Here is a 19,527-nt window from a genome sequence, read left to right on the forward strand (position 1 = left end):
GGGAGGGAGGTGTGTGTGTGTGCGGGAGGGAGGTGTGTGTGTGTGCGGGAGGGAGGTGTGTGTGTGTGCGGGAGGGAGGTGTGTGTGTGTGCGGGAGGGAGGTGTGTGCGCGTGCGGGAGGGAGGTGTGTGCGCGTGCGGGAGGGAGGTGTGTGCGCGTGCGGGAGGGAGGTGTGTGCGTGTGTGGGAGGGAGGGAGGTGTGTGTGGGAGGGAGGGAGGTGTGTGTGGGAGGGAGGGAGGTGTGTGTGGGAGGGAGGGAGGTGTGTGTGGGAGGGAGGGAGGTGTGTGTGTGTGGGAGGGAGGGAGGTGTGTGTGGGAGGGAGGGAGGTGTGTGTGTGTGTGGGAGGGAGGGAGGTGTGTGTGTGTGCGGGAGGGAGGTGTGTGCGCGTGCGGGAGGGAGGTGTGTGTGTGCGGGAGGGAGGTGTGTGTGCGGGAGGGAGGTGTGTGTGCGGGAGGGAGGTGTGTGTGCGGGAGGGAGGTGTGTGTGCGGGAGGGAGGTGTGTGTGCGGGAGGGAGGTGTGTGTGCGGGAGGGAGGTGTGTGTGCGGGAGGGAGGTGTGTGTGCGGGAGGGAGGTGTGTGTGCGGGAGGGAGGTGTGTGTGCGGGAGGGAGGTGTGTGTGTGTGCGGGAGGGAGGTGTGTGTGTGTGCGGGAGGGAGGTGTGCGGGAGGGAGGGAGGTGTGTGTGTGCGGGAGGGAGGTGTGTGTGTGTGCGGGAGGGAGGTGTGTGTGTGTGCGGGAGGGAGGTGTGTGTGTGTGCGGGAGGGAGGTGTGTGTGTGTGCGGGAGGGAGGTGTGTGTGTGTGCGGGAGGGAGGTGTGTGTGTGTGCGGGAGGGAGGTGTGTGTGGGAGGGAGGGAGGTGTGTGTGGGAGGGAGGGAGGTGTGTGTGGGAGGGAGGGAGGTGTGTGTGCGTGCGGGAGGGAGGTGTGTGTGCGGGAGGGAGGGAGGTGTGTGTGTGTGGGAGGGAGGGAGGTGTGTGTGTGTGTGTGGGAGGGAGGGAGGTGTGTGTGTGTGTGGGAGGGAGGGAGGTGTGTGTGTGTGTGGGAGGGAGGGAGGTGTGTGTGGGAGGGAGGGAGGTGTGTGTGGGAGGGAGGGAGGTGTGTGTGGGAGGGAGGGAGGTGTGTGTGGGAGGGAGGGAGGTGTGTGTGGGAGGGAGGGAGGTGTGTGTGTGTGCGGGAGGGAGGTGTGTGCGTGTGCGGGAGGGAGGTGTGTGCGTGTGCGGGAGGGAGGTGTGTGCGCGTGCGGGAGGGAGGTGTGTGTGGGAGGGAGGGAGGTGTGTGTGGGAGGGAGGGAGGTGTGTGTGTGTGGGAGGGAGGTGTGTGTGTGTGGGAGGGAGGGAGGTGTGTGTGTGTGTGGGAGGGAGGTGTGTGTGTGGGAGGGAGGGAGGTGTGTGTGTGGGAGGGAGGGAGGTGTGTGTGTGGGAGGGAGGGAGGTGTGTGTGTGGGAGGGAGGGAGGTGTGTGTGTGGGAGGGAGGGAGGTGTGTGTGTGGGAGGGAGGGAGGTGTGTGTGTGTGCGGGAGGGAGGTGTGTGCGCGTGCGGGAGGGAGGTGTGTGCGCGGGAGGGAGGGAGGTGTGTGTGGGAGGGAGGGAGGTGTGTGTGTGTGGGAGGGAGGGAGGTGTGTGTGTGTGGGAGGGAGGGAGGTGTGTGTGTGTGGGAGGGAGGGAGGTGTGTGTGTGTGGGAGGGAGGGAGGGAGGTGTGTGTGGGAGGGAGGGAGGTGTGTGTGTGCGGGAGGGAGGTTTGTGTGCGGGAGGGAGGGAGGTTTGTGTGCGGGAGGGAGGGAGGTGTGTGCGCGTGCGGGAGGGAGGTGTGTGTGTGTGGGAGGGAGGGAGGTGTGTGTGTGCGGGAGGGAGGTGTGTGTGTGTGCGGGAGGGAGGTGTGTGTGTGTGCGGGAGGGAGGTGTGTGTGTGTGCGGGAGGGAGGTGTGTGTGTGTGCGGGAGGGAGGTGTGTGTGTGTGCGGGAGGGAGGTGTGTGTGTGTGCGGGAGGGAGGTGTGTGTGTGTGCGGGAGGGAGGTGTGTGTGTGTGCGGGAGGGAGGTGTGTGCGCGTGCGGGAGGGAGGTGTGTGCGCGTGCGGGAGGGAGGTGTGTGCGCGTGCGGGAGGGAGGTGTGTGCGTGTGTGGGAGGGAGGGAGGTGTGTGTGGGAGGGAGGGAGGTGTGTGTGGGAGGGAGGGAGGTGTGTGTGGGAGGGAGGGAGGTGTGTGTGGGAGGGAGGGAGGTGTGTGTGGGAGGGAGGGAGGTGTGTGTGTGTGGGAGGGAGGGAGGTGTGTGTGGGAGGGAGGGAGGTGTGTGTGTGTGTGGGAGGGAGGGAGGTGTGTGTGTGTGCGGGAGGGAGGTGTGTGCGCGTGCGGGAGGGAGGTGTGTGTGTGCGGGAGGGAGGTGTGTGTGTGCGGGAGGGAGGTGTGTGTGCGGGAGGGAGGTGTGTGTGCGGGAGGGAGGTGTGTGTGCGGGAGGGAGGTGTGTGTGCGGGAGGGAGGTGTGTGTGCGGGAGGGAGGTGTGTGTGCGGGAGGGAGGTGTGTGTGCGGGAGGGAGGTGTGTGTGTGTGCGGGAGGGAGGTGTGTGTGTGTGCGGGAGGGAGGGAGGTGTGTGTGTGCGGGAGGGAGGTGTGTGTGTGCGGGAGGGAGGTGTGTGTGTGTGCGGGAGGGAGGTGTGTGTGTGTGCGGGAGGGAGGTGTGTGTGTGTGCGGGAGGGAGGTGTGTGTGTGTGCGGGAGGGAGGTGTGTGTGTGTGGGAGGGAGGTGTGTGTGTGTGGGAGGGAGGTGTGTGTGGGAGGGAGGGAGGTGTGTGTGGGAGGGAGGGAGGTGTGTGTGTGCGGGAGGGAGGTGTGTGTGTGTGCGGGAGGGAGGTGTGTGTGTGTGCGGGAGGGAGGTGTGTGTGTGTGCGGGAGGGAGGTGTGTGTGTGTGCGGGAGGGAGGTGTGTGTGTGTGCGGGAGGGAGGTGTGTGTGTGTGGGAGGGAGGTGTGTGTGTGTGGGAGGGAGGTGTGTGTGTGTGGGAGGGAGGTGTGTGTGGGAGGGAGGGAGGTGTGTGTGTGCGGGAGGGAGGTGTGTGTGTGCGGGAGGGAGGTGTGTGTGTGTGGGAGGGAGGGAGGTGTGTGTGGGAGGGAGGGAGGTGTGTGTGTGCGTGCGGGAGGGAGGTGTGTGCGTGCGGGAGGGAGGTGTGTGCGTGCGGGAGGGAGGTGTGTGCGTGCGGGAGGGAGGTGTGTGCGTGCGGGAGGGAGGTGTGTGCGTGCGGGAGGGAGGTGTGTGCGTGCGGGAGGGAGGTGTGTGCGTGCGGGAGGGAGGGAGGTGCGTGCGGGAGGGAGGGAGGTGCGTGCGGGAGGGAGGGAGGTGTGTGTGGGAGGGAGGGAGGTATGTGTGTGCGGGAGGGAGGTGTGTGTGTGTGGGAGGGAGGGAGGTATGTGTGTGCGGGAGGGAGGTGTGTGTGTGTGGGAGGGAGGGAGGTGTGTGTGTGTGCGGGAGGGAGGGAGGTGTGCGTGTGTGCGGGAGGGAGGGAGGTGTGCGTGTGTGCGGGAGGGAGGGAGGTGTGCGTGTGTGCGGGAGGGAGGTGTGTGTGTGTGTGCGGGAGGGAGGTGTGTGTGTGTGCGGGAGGGAGGTGTGTGTGTGTGCGGGAGGGAGGTGTGTGTGGGACGGAGGGAGGTGTGTGTGGGAGGGAGGGAGGTGTGTGTGGGAGGGAGGGAGGTGTGTGTGGGAGGGAGGGAGGTGTGTGTGCGTGCGGGAGGGAGGTGTGTGTGCGGGAGGGAGGGAGGTGTGTGTGTGTGGGAGGGAGGGAGGTGTGTGTGTGTGTGGGAGGGAGGGAGGTGTGTGTGTGTGTGGGAGGGAGGGAGGTGTGTGTGTGTGTGGGAGGGAGGGAGGTGTGTGTGGGAGGGAGGGAGGTGTGTGTGGGAGGGAGGGAGGTGTGTGTGGGAGGGAGGGAGGTGTGTGTGGGAGGGAGGGAGGTGTGTGTGGGAGGGAGGTGTGTGTGGGAGGGAGGGAGGTGTGTGCGTGTGCGGGAGGGAGGTGTGTGCGTGTGCGGGAGGGAGGTGTGTGCGTGTGCGGGAGGGATGTGTGTGCGTGTGCGGGAGGGAGGTGTGTGCGTGTGCGGGAGGGAGGTGTGTGCGCGTGCGGGAGGGAGGTGTGTGCGCGTGCGGGAGGGAGGTGTGTGTGGGAGGGAGGGAGGTGTGTGTGGGAGGGAGGGAGGTGTGTGTGTGTGGGAGGGAGGGAGGTGTGTGTGGGAGGGAGGGAGGTGTGTGTGTGTGTGGGAGGGAGGTGTGTGTGTGTGTGGGAGGGAGGTGTGTGTGTGTGTGGGAGGGAGGGAGGTGTGTGTGTGGGAGGGAGGGAGGTGTGTGTGTGGGAGGGAGGGAGGTGTGTGTGTGGGAGGGAGGGAGGTGTGTGTGTGGGAGGGAGGGAGGTGTGTGTGTGGGAGGGAGGGAGGTGTGTGTGGGAGGGAGGGAGGTGTGTGTGTGTGGGAGGGAGGGAGGTGTGTGTGTGTGGGAGGGAGGGAGGTGTGTGTGTGTGGGAGGGAGGGAGGTGTGTGTGTGTGGGAGGGAGGGAGGTGTGTGTGTGTGGGAGGGAGGGAGGTGTGTGTGTGTGGGAGGGAGGGAGGTGTGTGTGTGTGGGAGGGAGGGAGGTGTGTGTGGGAGGGAGGGAGGTGTGTGTGGGAGGGAGGGAGGTGTGTGTGTGCGGGAGGGAGGTTTGTGTGCGGGAGGGAGGGAGGTGTGTGCGCGTGCGGGAGGGAGGTGTGTGTGTGTGGGAGGGAGGGAGGTGTGTGTGTGCGGGAGGGAGGTGTGTGTGTGCGGGAGGGAGGTGTGTGTGTGCGGGAGGGAGGTGTGTGTGTGCGGGAGGGAGGTGTGTGTGTGCGGGAGGGAGGTGTGTGTGTGCGGGAGGGAGGTGTGTGTGTGCGGGAGGGAGGTGTGTGTGTGCGGGAGGGAGGTGTGTGTGTGCGGGAGGGAGGTGTGTGTGTGCGGGAGGGAGGTGTGTGTGTGCGGGAGGGAGGTGTGTGTGCGGGAGGGAGGGGTGTGTGCGGGAGGGAGGTGTGTGTGCGGGAGGGAGGTGTGTGTGCGGGAGGGAGGTGTGTGTGCGGGAGGGAGGTGTGTGTGCGTGCGGGAGGGAGGTGTGTGTGCGTGCGGGAGGGAGGTGTGTGTGCGTGCGGGAGGGAGGTGTGTGTGCGTGCGGGAGGGAGGTGTGTGTGCGTGCGGGAGGGAGGTGTGTGTGCGTGCGGGAGGGAGGTGTGTGTGCGTGCGGGAGGGAGGTGTGTGTGCGTGCGGGAGGGAGGTGTGTGTGCGTGCGGGAGGGAGGTGTGTGTGCGTGGGAGGGAGGGAGGTGTGTGTGCGTGGGAGGGAGGGAGGTGTGTGTGCGTGGGAGGGAGGGAGGTGTGTGTGGGAGGGAGGGAGGTGTGTGTGGGAGGGAGGGAGGTGTGTGTGGGAGGGAGAGAGGTGTGTGTGGGAGGGAGAGAGGTGTGTGTGTGCGGGAGGGAGGTGTGTGTGTGCGGGAGGGAGGTGTGTGTGTGCGGGAGGGAGGTGTGTGTGTGCGGGAGGGAGGTGTGTGTGTGCGGGAGGGAGGTGTGTGTGTGCGGGAGGGAGGTGTGTGTGTGCGGGAGGGAGGTGTGTGTGTGCGGGAGGGAGGTGTGTGTGTGCGGGAGGGAGGGAGGTGTGTGCGGGAGGGAGGGAGGTGTGTGCGGGAGGGAGGGAGGTGTGTGCGGGAGGGAGGGAGGTGTGTGCGGGAGGGAGGGAGGTGTGTGCGGGAGGGAGGGAGGTGTGTGCGGGAGGGAGGGAGGTGTGTGTGGGAGGGAGGGAGGTGTGTGTGGGAGGGAGGGAGGTGTGTGTGGGAGGGAGGTGTGTGTGTGTGGGAGGGAGGGAGGTGTGTGTGTGCGGGAGGGAGGTGTGTGTGTGCGGGAGGGAGGTGTGTGTGTGTGGGAGGGAGGGAGGTGTGTGTGGGAGGGAGGGAGGTGTGTGTGTGCGTGCGGGAGGGAGGTGTGTGCGTGCGGGAGGGAGGTGTGTGCGTGCGGGAGGGAGGTGTGTGCGCGCGGGAGGGAGGTGTGTGCGTGCGGGAGGGAGGTGTGTGCGTGCGGGAGGGAGGGAGGTGCGTGCGGGAGGGAGGGAGGTGCGTGTGGGAGGGAGGGAGGTATGTGTGTGCGGGAGGGAGGTGTGTGTGTGTGGGAGGGAGGGAGGTGTGTGTGTGTGCGGGAGGGAGGGAGGTGTGTGTGTGTGCGGGAGGGAGGGAGGTGTGCGTGTGTGCGGGAGGGAGGGAGGTGTGCGTGTGTGCGGGAGGGAGGGAGGTGTGCGTGTGTGCGGGAGGGAGGTGTGTGTGTGTGCGGGAGGGAGGTGTGTGTGCGGGAGGGAGGGAGGTGTGTGTGTGTGCGGGAGGGAGGGAGGTGTGTGTGTGTGCGGGAGGGAGGGAGGTGTGCGTGTGTGCGGGAGGGAGGTGTGTGTGTGTGGGAGGGAGGGAGGTGTGTGCGCGTGCGGGAGGGAGGTGTGTGTGTGCGGGAGGGAGGTGTGTGTGTGTGCGGGAGGGAGGGAGGTGTGCGGGAGGGAGGGAGGTGTGTGTGTGTGTGCGGGAGGGAGGTGTGTGTGTGCGGGAGGGAGGTGTGTGTGTGCGGGAGGGAGGTGTGTGTGTGCGGGAGGGAGGTGTGTGTGTGTGGGAGGGAGGGAGGTGTGTGTGTGTGGGAGGGAGGGAGGTGTGTGTGTGTGTGCGGGAGGGAGGTGTGTGTGTGTGGGAGGGAGGGAGGTGTGTGTGTGTGTGCGGGAGGGAGGTGTGTGTGTGTGTGCGGGAGGGAGGGAGGTGTGTGTGTGTGTGGGAGGGAGGGAGGTGTGTGTGTGGGAGGGAGGGAGGTGTGTGTGTGGGAGGGAGGGAGGTGTGTGTGTGTGCGGGAGGGAGGGAGGGAGGTGTGTGTGCGGGAGGGAGGTGTGTGTGTGCGGGAGGGAGGTGTGTGTGTGCGGGAGGGAGGTGTGTGTGTGCGGGAGGGAGGTGTGTGTGTGCGGGAGGGAGGTGTGTGTGTGTGGGAGGGAGGGAGGTGTGTGTGTGTGTGCGGGAGGGAGGGAGGTGTGCGGGAGGGAGGGAGGTGTGTGTGCGTGCGGGAGGGAGGTGTGTGTGTGTGGGAGGGAGGTGTGTGTGTGTGGGAGGGAGGGAGGTGTGTGTGTGTGTGCGGGAGGGAGGTGTGTGTGTGTGCGGGAGGGAGGGAGGTGTGTGTGTGTGCGGGAGGGAGGGAGGTGTGTGTGTGGGAGGGAGGGAGGTGTGTGTGTGTGCGGGAGGGAGGGAGGGAGGTGTGTGTGCGGGAGGGAGGTGTGTGTGTGTGGGAGGGAGGGAGGTGTGTGTGTGTGTGCGGGAGGGAGGTGTGTGTATGTGTGCGGGAGGGAGGTGTGTGTGTGTGGGAGGGAGGGAGGTGTGTGTGTGTGTGCGGGAGGGAGGTGTGTGTGTGTGTGCGGGAGGGAGGGAGGTGTGTGTGTGCGGGAGGGAGGTGTGTGTGTGCGGGAGGGAGGTGTGTGTGTGCGGGAGGGAGGTGTGTGTGTGCGGGAGGGAGGTGTGTGTGTGCGGGAGGGAGGTGTGTGTGGGAGGGAGGGAGGTGTGTGTGGGAGGGAGGGAGGTGTGTGCGCGTGCGGGAGGGAGGTGTGTGCGCGTGCGGGAGGGAGGTGTGTGCGTGTGCGGGAGGGAGGTGTGTGCGTGTGCGGGAGGGAGGGAGGGAGGTGTGTGTGCGGGAGGGAGGTGTGTGTGTGTGCGGGAGGGAGGTGTGTGTGCGTGCGGGAGGGAGGTGTGTGTGCGTGCGGGAGGGAGGTGTGTGTGCGTGCGGGAGGGAGGGAGGTGTGTGTGCGTGCGGGAGGGAGGGAGGTGTGTGTGCGGGAGGGAGGGAGGTGTGTGTGCGGGAGGGAGGGAGGTGTGTGTGCGGGAGGGAGGGAGGTGTGTGTGCGGGAGGGAGGGAGGTGTGTGTGCGGGCGGGAGGGAGGTGTGTGTGTGTGCGGGAGGGAGGTGTGTGTGTGTGCGGGAGGGAGGGAGGTGTGCGGGAGGGAGGTGTGTGTGTGTGTGTGTGCGAGGGAGGGAGGTGTGTGTGTGTGCGGGAGGGAGGGAGGTGTGTGTGTGTGCGGGAGGGAGGGAGGTGTGTGTGTGTGCGGGAGGGAGGTGTGTGCGTGTGCGGGAGGGAGGTGTGTGCGTGTGCGGGAGGGAGGTGTGTGCGTGTGCGGGAGGGAGGTGTGTGCGTGTGCGGGAGGGAGGTGTGTGCGTGTGCGGGAGGGAGGTGTGTGCGTGTGCGGGAGGGAGGTGTGTGCGTGTGCGGGAGGGAGGTGTGTGCGTGTGCGGGAGGGAGGTGTGTGCGTGTGCGGGAGGGAGGTGTGTGCGTGTGCGGGAGGGAGGTGTGTGCGTGTGCGGGAGGGAGGTGTGTGCGTGTGCGGGAGGGAGGTGTGTGCGTGTGCGGGAGGGAGGTGTGTGCGTGTGCGGGAGGGAGGTGTGTGCGTGTGCGGGAGGGAGGTGTGTGCGCGTGCGGGAGGGAGGTGTGTGCGCGTGCGGGAGGGAGGTGTGTGTGTGTGCGGGAGGGAGGTAGGTGTGTGTGCGGGAGGGAGGGAGGGAGGTGTGTGTGTGTGCGAGGGAGGGAGGTGTGTGTGCGGGAGGGAGGGAGGTGTGTGCGGGAGGGAGGTGTGTGTGTGTGCGGGAGGGAGGGAGGTGTGTGTGCGGGAGGGAGGTGTGTGTGTGTGCGGGAGGGAGGGAGGGAGGTGTGTGTGTGCGAGAGGGAGGGAGGTGTGTGTGTGTGCGGGAGGGAGGTGTGTGTGTGTGCGGGAGGGAGGTGTGTGTGTGTGTGCGGGAGGGAGGTGTGTGTGTGTGTGCGGGAGGGAGGTGTGTGTGTGCGGGAGGGAGGTGTGTGTGTGTGTGCGGGAGGGAGGTGTGTGTGTGTGTGCGGGAGGGAGGTGTGTGTGTGTGTGCGGGAGGGAGGTGTGTGTGTGTGCGGGAGGGAGGTGTGTGTGTGTGCGGGAGGGAGGGAGGGAGGTGTGTGTGTGTGCGAGGGAGGGAGGTGTGTGTGTGTGCGGGAGGGAGGTGTGTGTGTGTGCGGGAGGGAGGGAGGGAGGTGTGTGTGTGTGCGAGGGAGGGAGGTGTGTGTGTGTGCGGGAGGGAGGTGTGTGTGTGTGCGGGAGGGAGGGAGGGAGGTGTGTGTGTGTGCGAGGGAGGGAGGTGTGTGTGTGTGCGAGGGAGGGAGGTGTGTGTGCGGGAGGGAGGGGGATGGGGATGTGTGAGTGGGGGGGGGGGGATGGGGATGTGTGAGTGGGGGGTGGGATGGGGATGTGTGAGTGGGGGGGGGGATGGGGATGTGTGTGTGGTGGGGGGGGAAACACCCCCCCCCACCCTCCCAGACACTGGGGAAACCTCCCCCCCCTGCTATTCCACCTGGTGTGGCTGCAGGATCTTTGACGTTCCCCCTTAGTGAACAGACAGGGACCTCAGTTTAATTTAATTATCAGCTTTTTTTCCCCCCCTGAGCCCCTGGGGCGAGTGTGATGTCTGAAGTGAATTAACACCTAGTGCGACGCTCCCTCAGTACAGACCCTCCAACAGTGGGGCGCTCCCTCAGTACTGACCCTCCGACAGTGGGGCGCTCCCTCAGTACTGACCCTCTGACAGTGCGGCACTCCCTCAGTACTGACCCTCTGACAGTGCGGCGCTCCCTCAGTACTGACCCTCCGACAGTGGGGCGCTCCCTCAGTACTGACCCTCCGACAGTGCGGCGCTCCCTCAGTACTGACCCTCCGACAGTGGGGCGCTCCCTCAGTACTGACCCTCCGACAGTGCGGCGCTCCCTCAGTACTGACCCTCCGACAGTGCGGCGCTCCCTCAGTACTGACCCTCCGACAGTGGGGCGCTCCCTCAGTACTGCCCCTCCGACAGTGCGGCCCTCCCTCAGTACAGACCCTCCGACAGTGCGGCGCTCCCTCAGTACTGCCCCTCCGACAGTGCGGCACTCTCTCAGTACCGTCCCTCCGACAGTGCGGCCCTCCCTCAGTACTGACCCTCCAACAGTGCGGCCCTCCCTCAGTACTGACCCTCCGACAGTGGGGCGCTCCCTCAGTACTGACCCTCCAACAGTGCGGCGCTCCCTCAGTACAGACCCTCCAACAGTGGGGCGCTCCCTCAGTACTGACCCTCCGACAGTGCGGCGCTCCCTCAGTACAGACCCTCCAACAGTGGGGCGCTCCCTCAGTACTGACCCTCCAACAGTGCGGCGCTCCCTCAGTACTGCCCCTCCGACAGTGGGGCGCTCCCTCAGTACTGCCCCTCCGACAGTGCGGCCCTCCCTCAGTACCGACCCTCCGACAGTGGGGCGCTCCCTCAGTACTGACCCTCCAACAGTGCGGCCCTCCCTCAGTACTGACCCTCCGACAGTGGGGCGCTCCCTCAGTACTGACCCCCCGACAGTGCGGCACCCCCTCAGTACTGACCCTCCGACAGTGCGGCACTCCCTCAGTACTGACCCTCCGACAGTGCGACACTCCCTCAGTACTGACCCCCCCTCAGTACTGACCCCCCCCTCAGTACTGACCCCCCCCTCAGTACTGACCCTCCGACAGTGCGGCTCTCCCTCAGTACTGACCCTCCGACAGTGCGGCTCTCCCTCAGTACTGACCCTCCGACAGTGCGGCGCTCCCTCAGTACTGACCCTCCGACAGTGCGGCGCTCCCTCAGTACCGACCCTCCGACAGTGCGGCGCTCCCTCAGTACCGACCCTCCGACAGTGCGGCGCTCCCTCAGTACCGACCCTCCGACAGTGCGGCGCTCCCTCAGTACCGACCCTCCGACAGTGCGGCGCTCCCTCAGTACCGACCCTCCGACAGTGCGGCGCTCCCTCAGTACCGACCCTCCGACAGTGCGGCGCTCCCTCAGTACTGACCCTCCGACAGTGCGGCGCTCCCTCAGTACCGACCCTCCGACAGTGCGGCGCTCCCTCAGTACTGACCCTCCGACAGTGCGGCGCTCCCTCAGTACTGACCCTCCCTCAGTACTGACCCTCCCACAGTGCCAACATCGCGTTTTAAAAAAAAAAAACTGTTGATCCGGGGCTCGCTTTGTGGGATCTTGCTGTGCGGACATTCATTCCGACATTGCGACTGCGATCTCGCTTCGGGTAAAAGCTGCGCTGACTGAGAGGCGTTTGGAGAGATCCTCGGGAGGTAAAGGTTGCGGTCCGAAGCCGTGTCGGGAGCTGCCCGAGTGTGCTCTCCTTTTAACCTGTTGCCGGAGGCTTTGGAAGGGTTAAGGCTGGGAGAAATGGTTCACCAGGACGGTCAGTGCTGATTCGGTGGGTGCACTTATTATTACAGGCTTGGCCGGGACTCCGACAAGTGCCAGGAGAAACCTCAGTCTATAAATAAGCCGGCTGAGCGAGTTCTCTCTGCAGACCTGAATTGCCCGATGCTCACACAGACACTCACCCTTGTTCCACGCTCCGGATATCCGATCGGCTGAACTCCCTCTGGACTCTCCAGTCTGTCGACCAGGTAAGTGCAGCCCCTCGAGGGCTCCGCGGGAATCTTGAGCTGGCATTGGGAATATGCAGCGTGGAAGGCGGCTATCCGATGAATCCCACTCTCCCCGCAACCCCCTCCAGCTCATTCCCCAAATCCCTGCAAATTTTCCCCCTTCCAGTCTTTCTCCAACTCTCCTTTTGAAAGTTACTATTGAATCTGCTCCCACCGCCCTTTCAGGCAGCACGTTCCAGATCACAACAACTCAATGCATCGAAAATAATGTATTACACGACCGTATTCCCCCCCCCCCCCCCCCCCCACCACTGCCCTCACTGAGCACCCAGTCCTGGTTTGTGCGGCTCACTGCGTACTGCAGACAGTAAATACAGTGAGATGCACAGTGCTCAGAGAATGGGAGACTGAAATGTAACCACTCTGCAGCTCTGAGCCAGGAGATGTCATTTCCACTCGCTGCTGCTTGCACGACTTACCCTCTGGCTCACCTGATTCACTGTTGACTTGTTTGGGGTGACTGCCCAGTACTGGAGGAGACAGTCTGTCACTGTATTACACTGGGGTACAGTACTGGTGGGGACAGGCCTGTCACTGTATTACACTGGGGTACAGTACTGGAGGAGACAGTCTGTCACTGTATTACACTGGGGTACAGTACTGGTGGGGACAGGTCTGTCACTGTATAACACGGGGGTACAGTACTGGTGGGGACAGGTCTGTCACTGTATTACACTGGGGTACAGTACTGGTGGGGACAGGTCTGTCACTGTATTACACTGGGGTACAGTACTGGAGGAGACAGTCTGTCACTGTATTAAACTGGGGTACAGTACTGGTGGGGACAGGTCTGTCACTGTATTAAACTGGGGTACAGTACTGGAGGAGACAGTCTGTCACTGTATTACACTGGGGTACAGTACTGGAGGAGACAGTCTGTCACTGTATTAAACTGGGGTACAGTACTGGTGGGGACAGGTCTGTCACTGTATTAAACTGGGGTACAGTACTGGTGGGGACAGGTCTGTCACTGTATTAAACTGGGGTACAGTACTGGTGGGGACAGGTCTGTCACTGTATTAAACTGGGGTACAGTACTGGTGGGGACAGGTCTGTCACTGTATTAAACTGGGGTACAGTACTGGTGGGGACAGGCCTGTCACTGTATTACACTGGGGTACAGTACTGGTGGGGACAGGTCTGTCACTGTATTACACTGGGGTACAGTACTGGAGGAGACAGTCTGTCACTGTATTACACTGGGGTACAGTACTGGAGGAGACAGTCTGTCACTGTATTAAACTGGGGTACAGTACTGGTGGGGACAGGTCTGTCACTGTATTACACTGGGGTACAGTACTGGAGGAGACAGTCTGTCACTGTATTACACTGGGGTACAGTACTGGTGGGGACAGGTCTGTCACTGTATTAAACTGGGGTACAGTACTGGTGGGGACAGGTCTGTCACTGTATTAAACTGGGGTACAGTACTGGAGGAGACAGTCTGTCACTGTATAACACTGGGGTACAGTACTGGTGGGGACAGGTCTGTCACTGTATTAAACTGGGGTACAGTACTGGAGGAGACAGTCTGTCACTGTATTAAACTGGGGTACAGTACTGGTGGGGACAGGTCTGTCACTGTATTAAACTGGGGTACAGTACTGGTGGGGACAGGCCTGTCACTGTATTACACTGGGGTACAGTACTGGTGGGGACAGGTCTGTCACTGTATTACACTGGGGTACAGTACTGGAGGAGACAGTCTGTCACTGTATTAAACTGGGGTACAGTACAGTTGGGAACAGGTCTGTCACTGTATTACACTGGGGTACAGTACTGGTGGGGACAGGCCTGTCACTGTATTAAACTGGGGTACAGTACTGGTGGGGACAGGTCTGTCACTGTATTACACTGGGGTACAGTACTGGAGAAGACAGTCTGTCACTGTATTAAACTGGGGTACAGTACTGGTGGGGACAGGTCTGTCACTGTATTACACTGGGGTACAGTACTGGTGGGGACAGGTCTGTCACTGTATTAAACTGGGGTACAGTACTGGTGGAGACAGTCTGTCACTGTATTAAACTGGGGTACAGTACTGGTGGGGACAGGTCTGTCACTGTATAACACTGGGGTACAGTACTGGTGGGGACAGGTCTGTCACTGTATTACACTGGGGTACAGTACTGGAGGAGACAGTCTGTCACTGTATTAAACTGGGGTACAGTACTGGTGGGGACAGGTCTGTCACTGTATTAAACTGGGGTACAGTACTGGAGGAGACAGTCTGTCACTGTATTAAACTGGGGTACAGTACTGGTGGGGACAGGTCTGTCACTGTATTAAACTGGGGTACAGTACTGGTGGGGACAGGTCTGTCACTGTATTACACTGGGGTACAGTACTGGAGGAGACAGTCTGTCACTGTATTAAACTGCGGTACAGTACTGGTGGAGACAGGTCTGTCACTGTATTACACTGGGGTACAGTACTGGAGGAGACAGTCTGTCACTGTATTAAACTGGGGTACAGTACTGGTGGGGACAGGCCTGTCACTGTATTAAACTGGGGTACAGTACTGGAGGAGACAGTCTGTCACTGTATTAAACTGGGGTACAGTACTGGTGGGGACAGGCCTGTCACTGTATTAAACTGGGGTACAGTACTGGAGGAGACAGTCTGTCACTGTATATCACTGGGGTACAGTACTGGTGGGGACAGGTCTGTCATTGTATAACACTGGGGTACAGTACTGGTGGGGACAGGTCTGTCACTGTATAACACTGGGGTACAGTACTGGAGGAGACAGTCTGTCACTGTATATCACTGGGGTACAGTACTGGTGGGGACAGGTCTGTCATTGTATAACACTGGGGTACAGTACTGGTGGGGACAGGTCTGTCACTGTATAACACTGGGGTACAGTACTGGAGGAGACAGTCTGTCACTGTATTAAACTGGGGTACAGTACTGGAGGAGACAGTCTGTCACTGTATTAAACTGGGGTACAGTACTGGTGGGGACAGGTCTGTCGCTGTATAATACTGGGGTACAGTACTGGTGGGGACAGGTCTGTCACTGTATTAAACTGGGGTACAGTACTGGAGGAGACAGTCTGTCACTGTATTAAACTGGGGTACAGTACTGGTGGGGACAGGTCTGTCACTGTATTAAACTGGGGTACAGTACTGGTGGGGACAGGTCTGTCACTGTATTAAACTGGGGTACAGTACTAGAGGAGACAGTCTGTCACTGTATTAAACTGGGGTACAGTACTGGTGGGGACAGGTCTGTCACTGTATTAAACTGGGGTACAGTACTGGAGGAGACAGTCTGTCACTGTATTAAACTGGGGTACAGTACTGGTGGGGACAGGTCTGTCACTGTATTAAACTGGGGTACAGTACTGGAGGAGACAGTCTGTCACTGTATTAAACTGGGGTACAGTACTGGTGGGGACAGGTCTGTCACTGTATTAAACTGGGGTACAGTACTGGTGGGGACAGGTCTGTCACTGTATTAAACTGGGGTACAGTACTGGAGGAGACAGTCTGTCACTGTATTAAACTGGGGTACAGTACTGGTGGGGACAGGTCTGTCACTGTATTAAACTGGGGTACAGTACTGGTGGGGACAGGTCTGTCACTGTATTAAACTGGGGTACAGTACTGGAGGAGACAGTCTGTCACTGTATTAAACTGGGGTACAGTACTGGTGGGGACAGGTCTGTCACTGTATTAAACTGGGGTACAGTACTGGTGGGGACAGGTCTGTCACTGTATTAAACTGGGGTACAGTACTGGAGGAGACAGTCTGTCACTGTATTAAACTGGGGTACAGTACTGGTGGGGACAGGTCTGTCACTGTATTAAACTGGGGTACAGTACTGGTGGGGACAGGTCTGTCACTGTATAACACTGGGGTACAGTACTGGAGGAGACAGTCTGTCACTGTATTAAATTGGGGTACAGTACTGGAGGAGACAGTCTGTCACTGTATTAAACTGGGGTACAGTACTGGAGGAGACAGGTCTGTCACTGTATTAAACTGGGGTACAGTACTGGTGGAGACAGGTCTGTCACTGTATTACACTGGGGTACAGTACTGGAGGAGACAGTCTGTCACTGTATTAAACTGGGGTACAGTACTGGTGGGGACAGGTCTGTCACTGTATTAAACTGGGGTACAGTACTGGAGGAGACAGTCTGTCACTGTATTAAACTGGGGTACAGTACTGGTGAGGACAGGTCTGTCACTGTATTAAACTGGGGTACAGTACTGGTGAGGACAGGTCTGTCACTGTATTAAACTGGGGTACAGTACTGGTGGGGACAGGTCTGTCACTGTATTAAACTGGGGTACAGTACTGGTGGGGACTGGTCTGTCACTGTATTACACTGGGGTACAGTACTGGAGGAGACAGTCTGTCACTGTATTAAACTGGGGTACAGTACTGGTGGAGACAGGTCTGTCACTGTATTACACTGGGGTACAGTACTGGAGGAGACAGTCTGTCACTGTATTAAACTGGGGTACAGTACTGGTGGGGACAGGTCTGTCACTGTATAACACTGGGGTACAGTACTGGTGGGGACAGGTCTGTCACTGTATTACACTGGGGTACAGTACTGGAGGAGACAGTCTGTCACTGTATTAAACTGGGGTACAGTACTGGTGGGGACAGGTCTGTCACTGTATTAAACTGGGGTACAGTACTGGTGGGGACAGGTCTGTCACTGTATTACACTGGGGTACAGTACTGGTGGGGACAGGTCTGTCACTGTATTATACTGGGGTACAGTACTGGAGGAGACAGTCTGTCACTGTATTAAACTGGGGTACAGTACTGGTGGGGACAGGTCTGTCACTGTATTAAACTGGGGTACAGTACTGGTGGGGACAGGTCTGTCACTGTATTACACTGGGGTACAGTACTGGTGGGGACAGGTCTGTCACTGTATTAAACTGGGGTACAGTACTGGTGGGGACAGGCCTGTCACTGTATTACACTGGGGTACAGTACTGGTGGGGACAGGTCTGTCACTGTATTACACTGGGGTACAGTACTGGAGGAGACAGTCTGTCACTGTATTAAACTGGGGTACAGTACTGCTGGGGACAGGTCTGTCACTGTATTAAACTGGGGTACAGTACTGGTGTGGACAGGTCTGTCACTGTATTAAACTGGGGTACAGTACTGGTGGGGACGGGTCTGTCGTTGTCTAACACTGGGGTACAGTACTGGTGGGGACAGGTCTGTCACTGTCTAACACTGGGGTACAGTACTGGTGGGGACGGGTCTGTCACTGTTTAACACTGGGGTACAGTACTGGTGGGGACAGGTCTGTCACTGTATTACACTGGGGTACAGTACTGGTGGGGACAGGTCTGTCACTGTATTACACTGGGGTACAGTACTGGTGGGGACGGGTCTGTCACTGTATAACACTGGGGTACAGTACTGGTGGAGACAGGTCTGTCACTGTATTACACTGGGGTACAGTACTGCTGGGGACAGGTCTGTCGCTGTATTACACTGGGGTACAGTACTGGTGGGGACAGGTCTGTCACTGTATTACACTGGGATACAGTACTGGTGGGGACAGGTCTGTCACTGTATTACACTGGGGTACAGTACTGCTGGGGACAGATCTGTCGCTGTATTACACTGGGATACAGTACTGGTGTGGACAGGTCTGTCACTGTATCACACTGGGGTACAGTACTGGTGGGGACGGGTCTGTCACTGTATTACACTGGGGTACAGTACTGGTGGGGACAGGTCTGTCACTGTTTCACACGGGGGTGCAGTACTGCTGGGGACAGGTCTGTCACTGTATAACACTGAGGTACAGTACTGGTGGGGACAGGACTGTCACTGTATAACACTGGGGTACAGTACTGGTGGGGGCAGGTCTGTCACTGTATAACACTGGGGTACAGTACTGGTGGGGACAGGTCTGTCACTGTATAATACTGGGGTACTATCCTGGTGGGGACAGGTCTGTCACTGTATAACACTGGGGTACAGTACTGGTGGGGACAGGTCTGTCACTGTATAACACTGGGGTACTATCCTGGTGGGGACAGGTCTGTCACTGTATAATACTGGGGTACTATCCTGGTGGGGACAGGTCTGTCACTGTATAACACGGGGGTACAGTACTGGTGGGGATGGGTCTGTCACTGTATAATACTGGGGTACTATCCTGGTGGGGACAGGTCTGTCACTGTATAACACTGGGGTACTGTCCTGGTGGGGACAGGTCTGTCACTGTATAACACTGGGGTACAGTACTGGTGGGGACAGGTCTGTCACTGTATAACACTGGGGTACTATCCTGGTGGGGACAGGTCTGTCACTGTATAATACTGGGGTACTATCCTGGTGGGGACAGGTCTGTCACTGTATAACACGGGGGTACAGTACTGGTGGGGATGGGTCTGTCACTGTATAATACTGGGGTACAGTACTGGTGGGGACAGGTCTGTCACTGTATAACACTGAGGTACAGTACTGGTGGGGCAGGTCTGTCACTGTATTACACTGGGGTACAGTACTGGAGGAGACAGTCTGTCACTGTATTAAACTGGGGTACAGTACTGGTGGGGACAGGTCTGTCACTGTATAACACTGGGGTACAGTACTGGTGGGGACAGGTCTGTCACTGTATTACACTGGGGTACAGTACTGGAGGAGACAGTCTGTCACTGTATTAAACTGGGGTACAGTACTGGTGGGGACAGGTCTGTCACTGTATTAAACTGGGGTACAGTACTGGTGGGGACAGGTCTGTCACTGTATTACACTGGGGTACAGTACTGGTGGGGACAGGTCTGTCACTATTATACTGGGGTACAGTACTGGAGGAGACAGTCTGTCACTGTATTAAACTGGGGTACAGTACTGGTGGGGACAGGTCTGTCACTGTATTAAACTGGGGTACAGTACTGGTGGGGACAGGTCTGTCACTGTATTACACTGGGGTACAGTACTGGTGGGGACAGGTCTGTCACTGTATTAAACTGGGGTACAGTACTGGTGGGGACAGGCCTGTCACTGTATTACACTGGGGTACAGTACTGGTGGGGACAGGTCTGTCACTGTATTACACTGGGGTACAGTACTGGAGGAGACAGTCTGTCACTGTATTAAACTGGGGTACAGTACTGCTGGGGACAGGTCTGTCACTGTATTAAACTGGGGTACAGTACTGGTGTGGACAGGTCTGTCACTGTATTAAACTGGGGTACAGTACTGGTGGGGACGGGTCTGTCGTTGTCTAACACTGGGGTACAGTACTGGTGGGGACAGGTCTGTCACTGTCTAACACTGGGGTACAGTACTGGTGGGGACGGGTCTGTCACTGTTTAACACTGGGGTACAGTACTGGTGGGGACAGGTCTGTCACTGTATTACACTGGGGTACAGTACTGGTGGGGACAGGTCTGTCACTGTATTACACTGGGGTACAGTACTGGTGGGGACGGGTCTGTCACTGTATAACACTGGGGTACAGTACTGGTGGAGACAGGTCTGTCACTGTATTACACTGGGGTACAGTACTGCTGGGGACAGGTCTGTCGCTGTATTACACTGGGGTACAGTACTGGTGGGGACAGGTCTGTCACTGTATTACACTGGGATACAGTACTGGTGGGGACAGGTCTGTCACTGTATTACACTGGGGTACAGTACTGCTGGGGACAGATCTGTCGCTGTATTACACTGGGATACAGTACTGGTGTGGACAGGTCTGTCACTGTATCACACTGGGGTACAGTACTGGTGGGGACGGGTCTGTCACTGTATTACACTGGGGTACAGTACTGGTGGGGACAGGTCTGTCACTGTTTCACACGGGGGTGCAGTACTGCTGGGGACAGGTCTGTCACTGTATAACACTGAGGTACAGTACTGGTGGGGACAGGACTGTCACTGTATAACACTGGGGTACAGTACTGGTGGGGGCAGGTCTGTCACTGTATAACACTGGGGTACAGTACTGGTGGGGACAGGTCTGTCACTGTATAATACTGGGGTACTATCCTGGTGGGGACAGGTCTGTCACTGTATAACACTGGGGTACAGTACTGGTG

The 19,527-nt window shown here is 59.8% G+C and overlaps 1 protein-coding gene across 1 annotated transcript in view; it reads left to right on the top strand.

Moving 5' to 3' along the window:
* Nucleotides 1-11,267: 11,267 nt before the first annotated feature.
* Nucleotides 11,268-19,527, top strand: part of slc38a5b (solute carrier family 38 member 5b) — a 147,013-nt gene continuing 138,753 nt past the window's right edge. The window contains exon 1 of the mRNA XM_068024240.1: nucleotides 11,268-11,442. The gene's annotated coding sequence lies outside the window, so the exon portion shown is untranslated. The remainder of the gene's footprint in view (nucleotides 11,443-19,527) is intronic.

This window comes from Heterodontus francisci, chromosome 49 (assembly GCF_036365525.1).
Source record: "Heterodontus francisci isolate sHetFra1 chromosome 49, sHetFra1.hap1, whole genome shotgun sequence".
Classification (NCBI taxonomy): Eukaryota; Metazoa; Chordata; class Chondrichthyes; order Heterodontiformes; family Heterodontidae; genus Heterodontus; species Heterodontus francisci.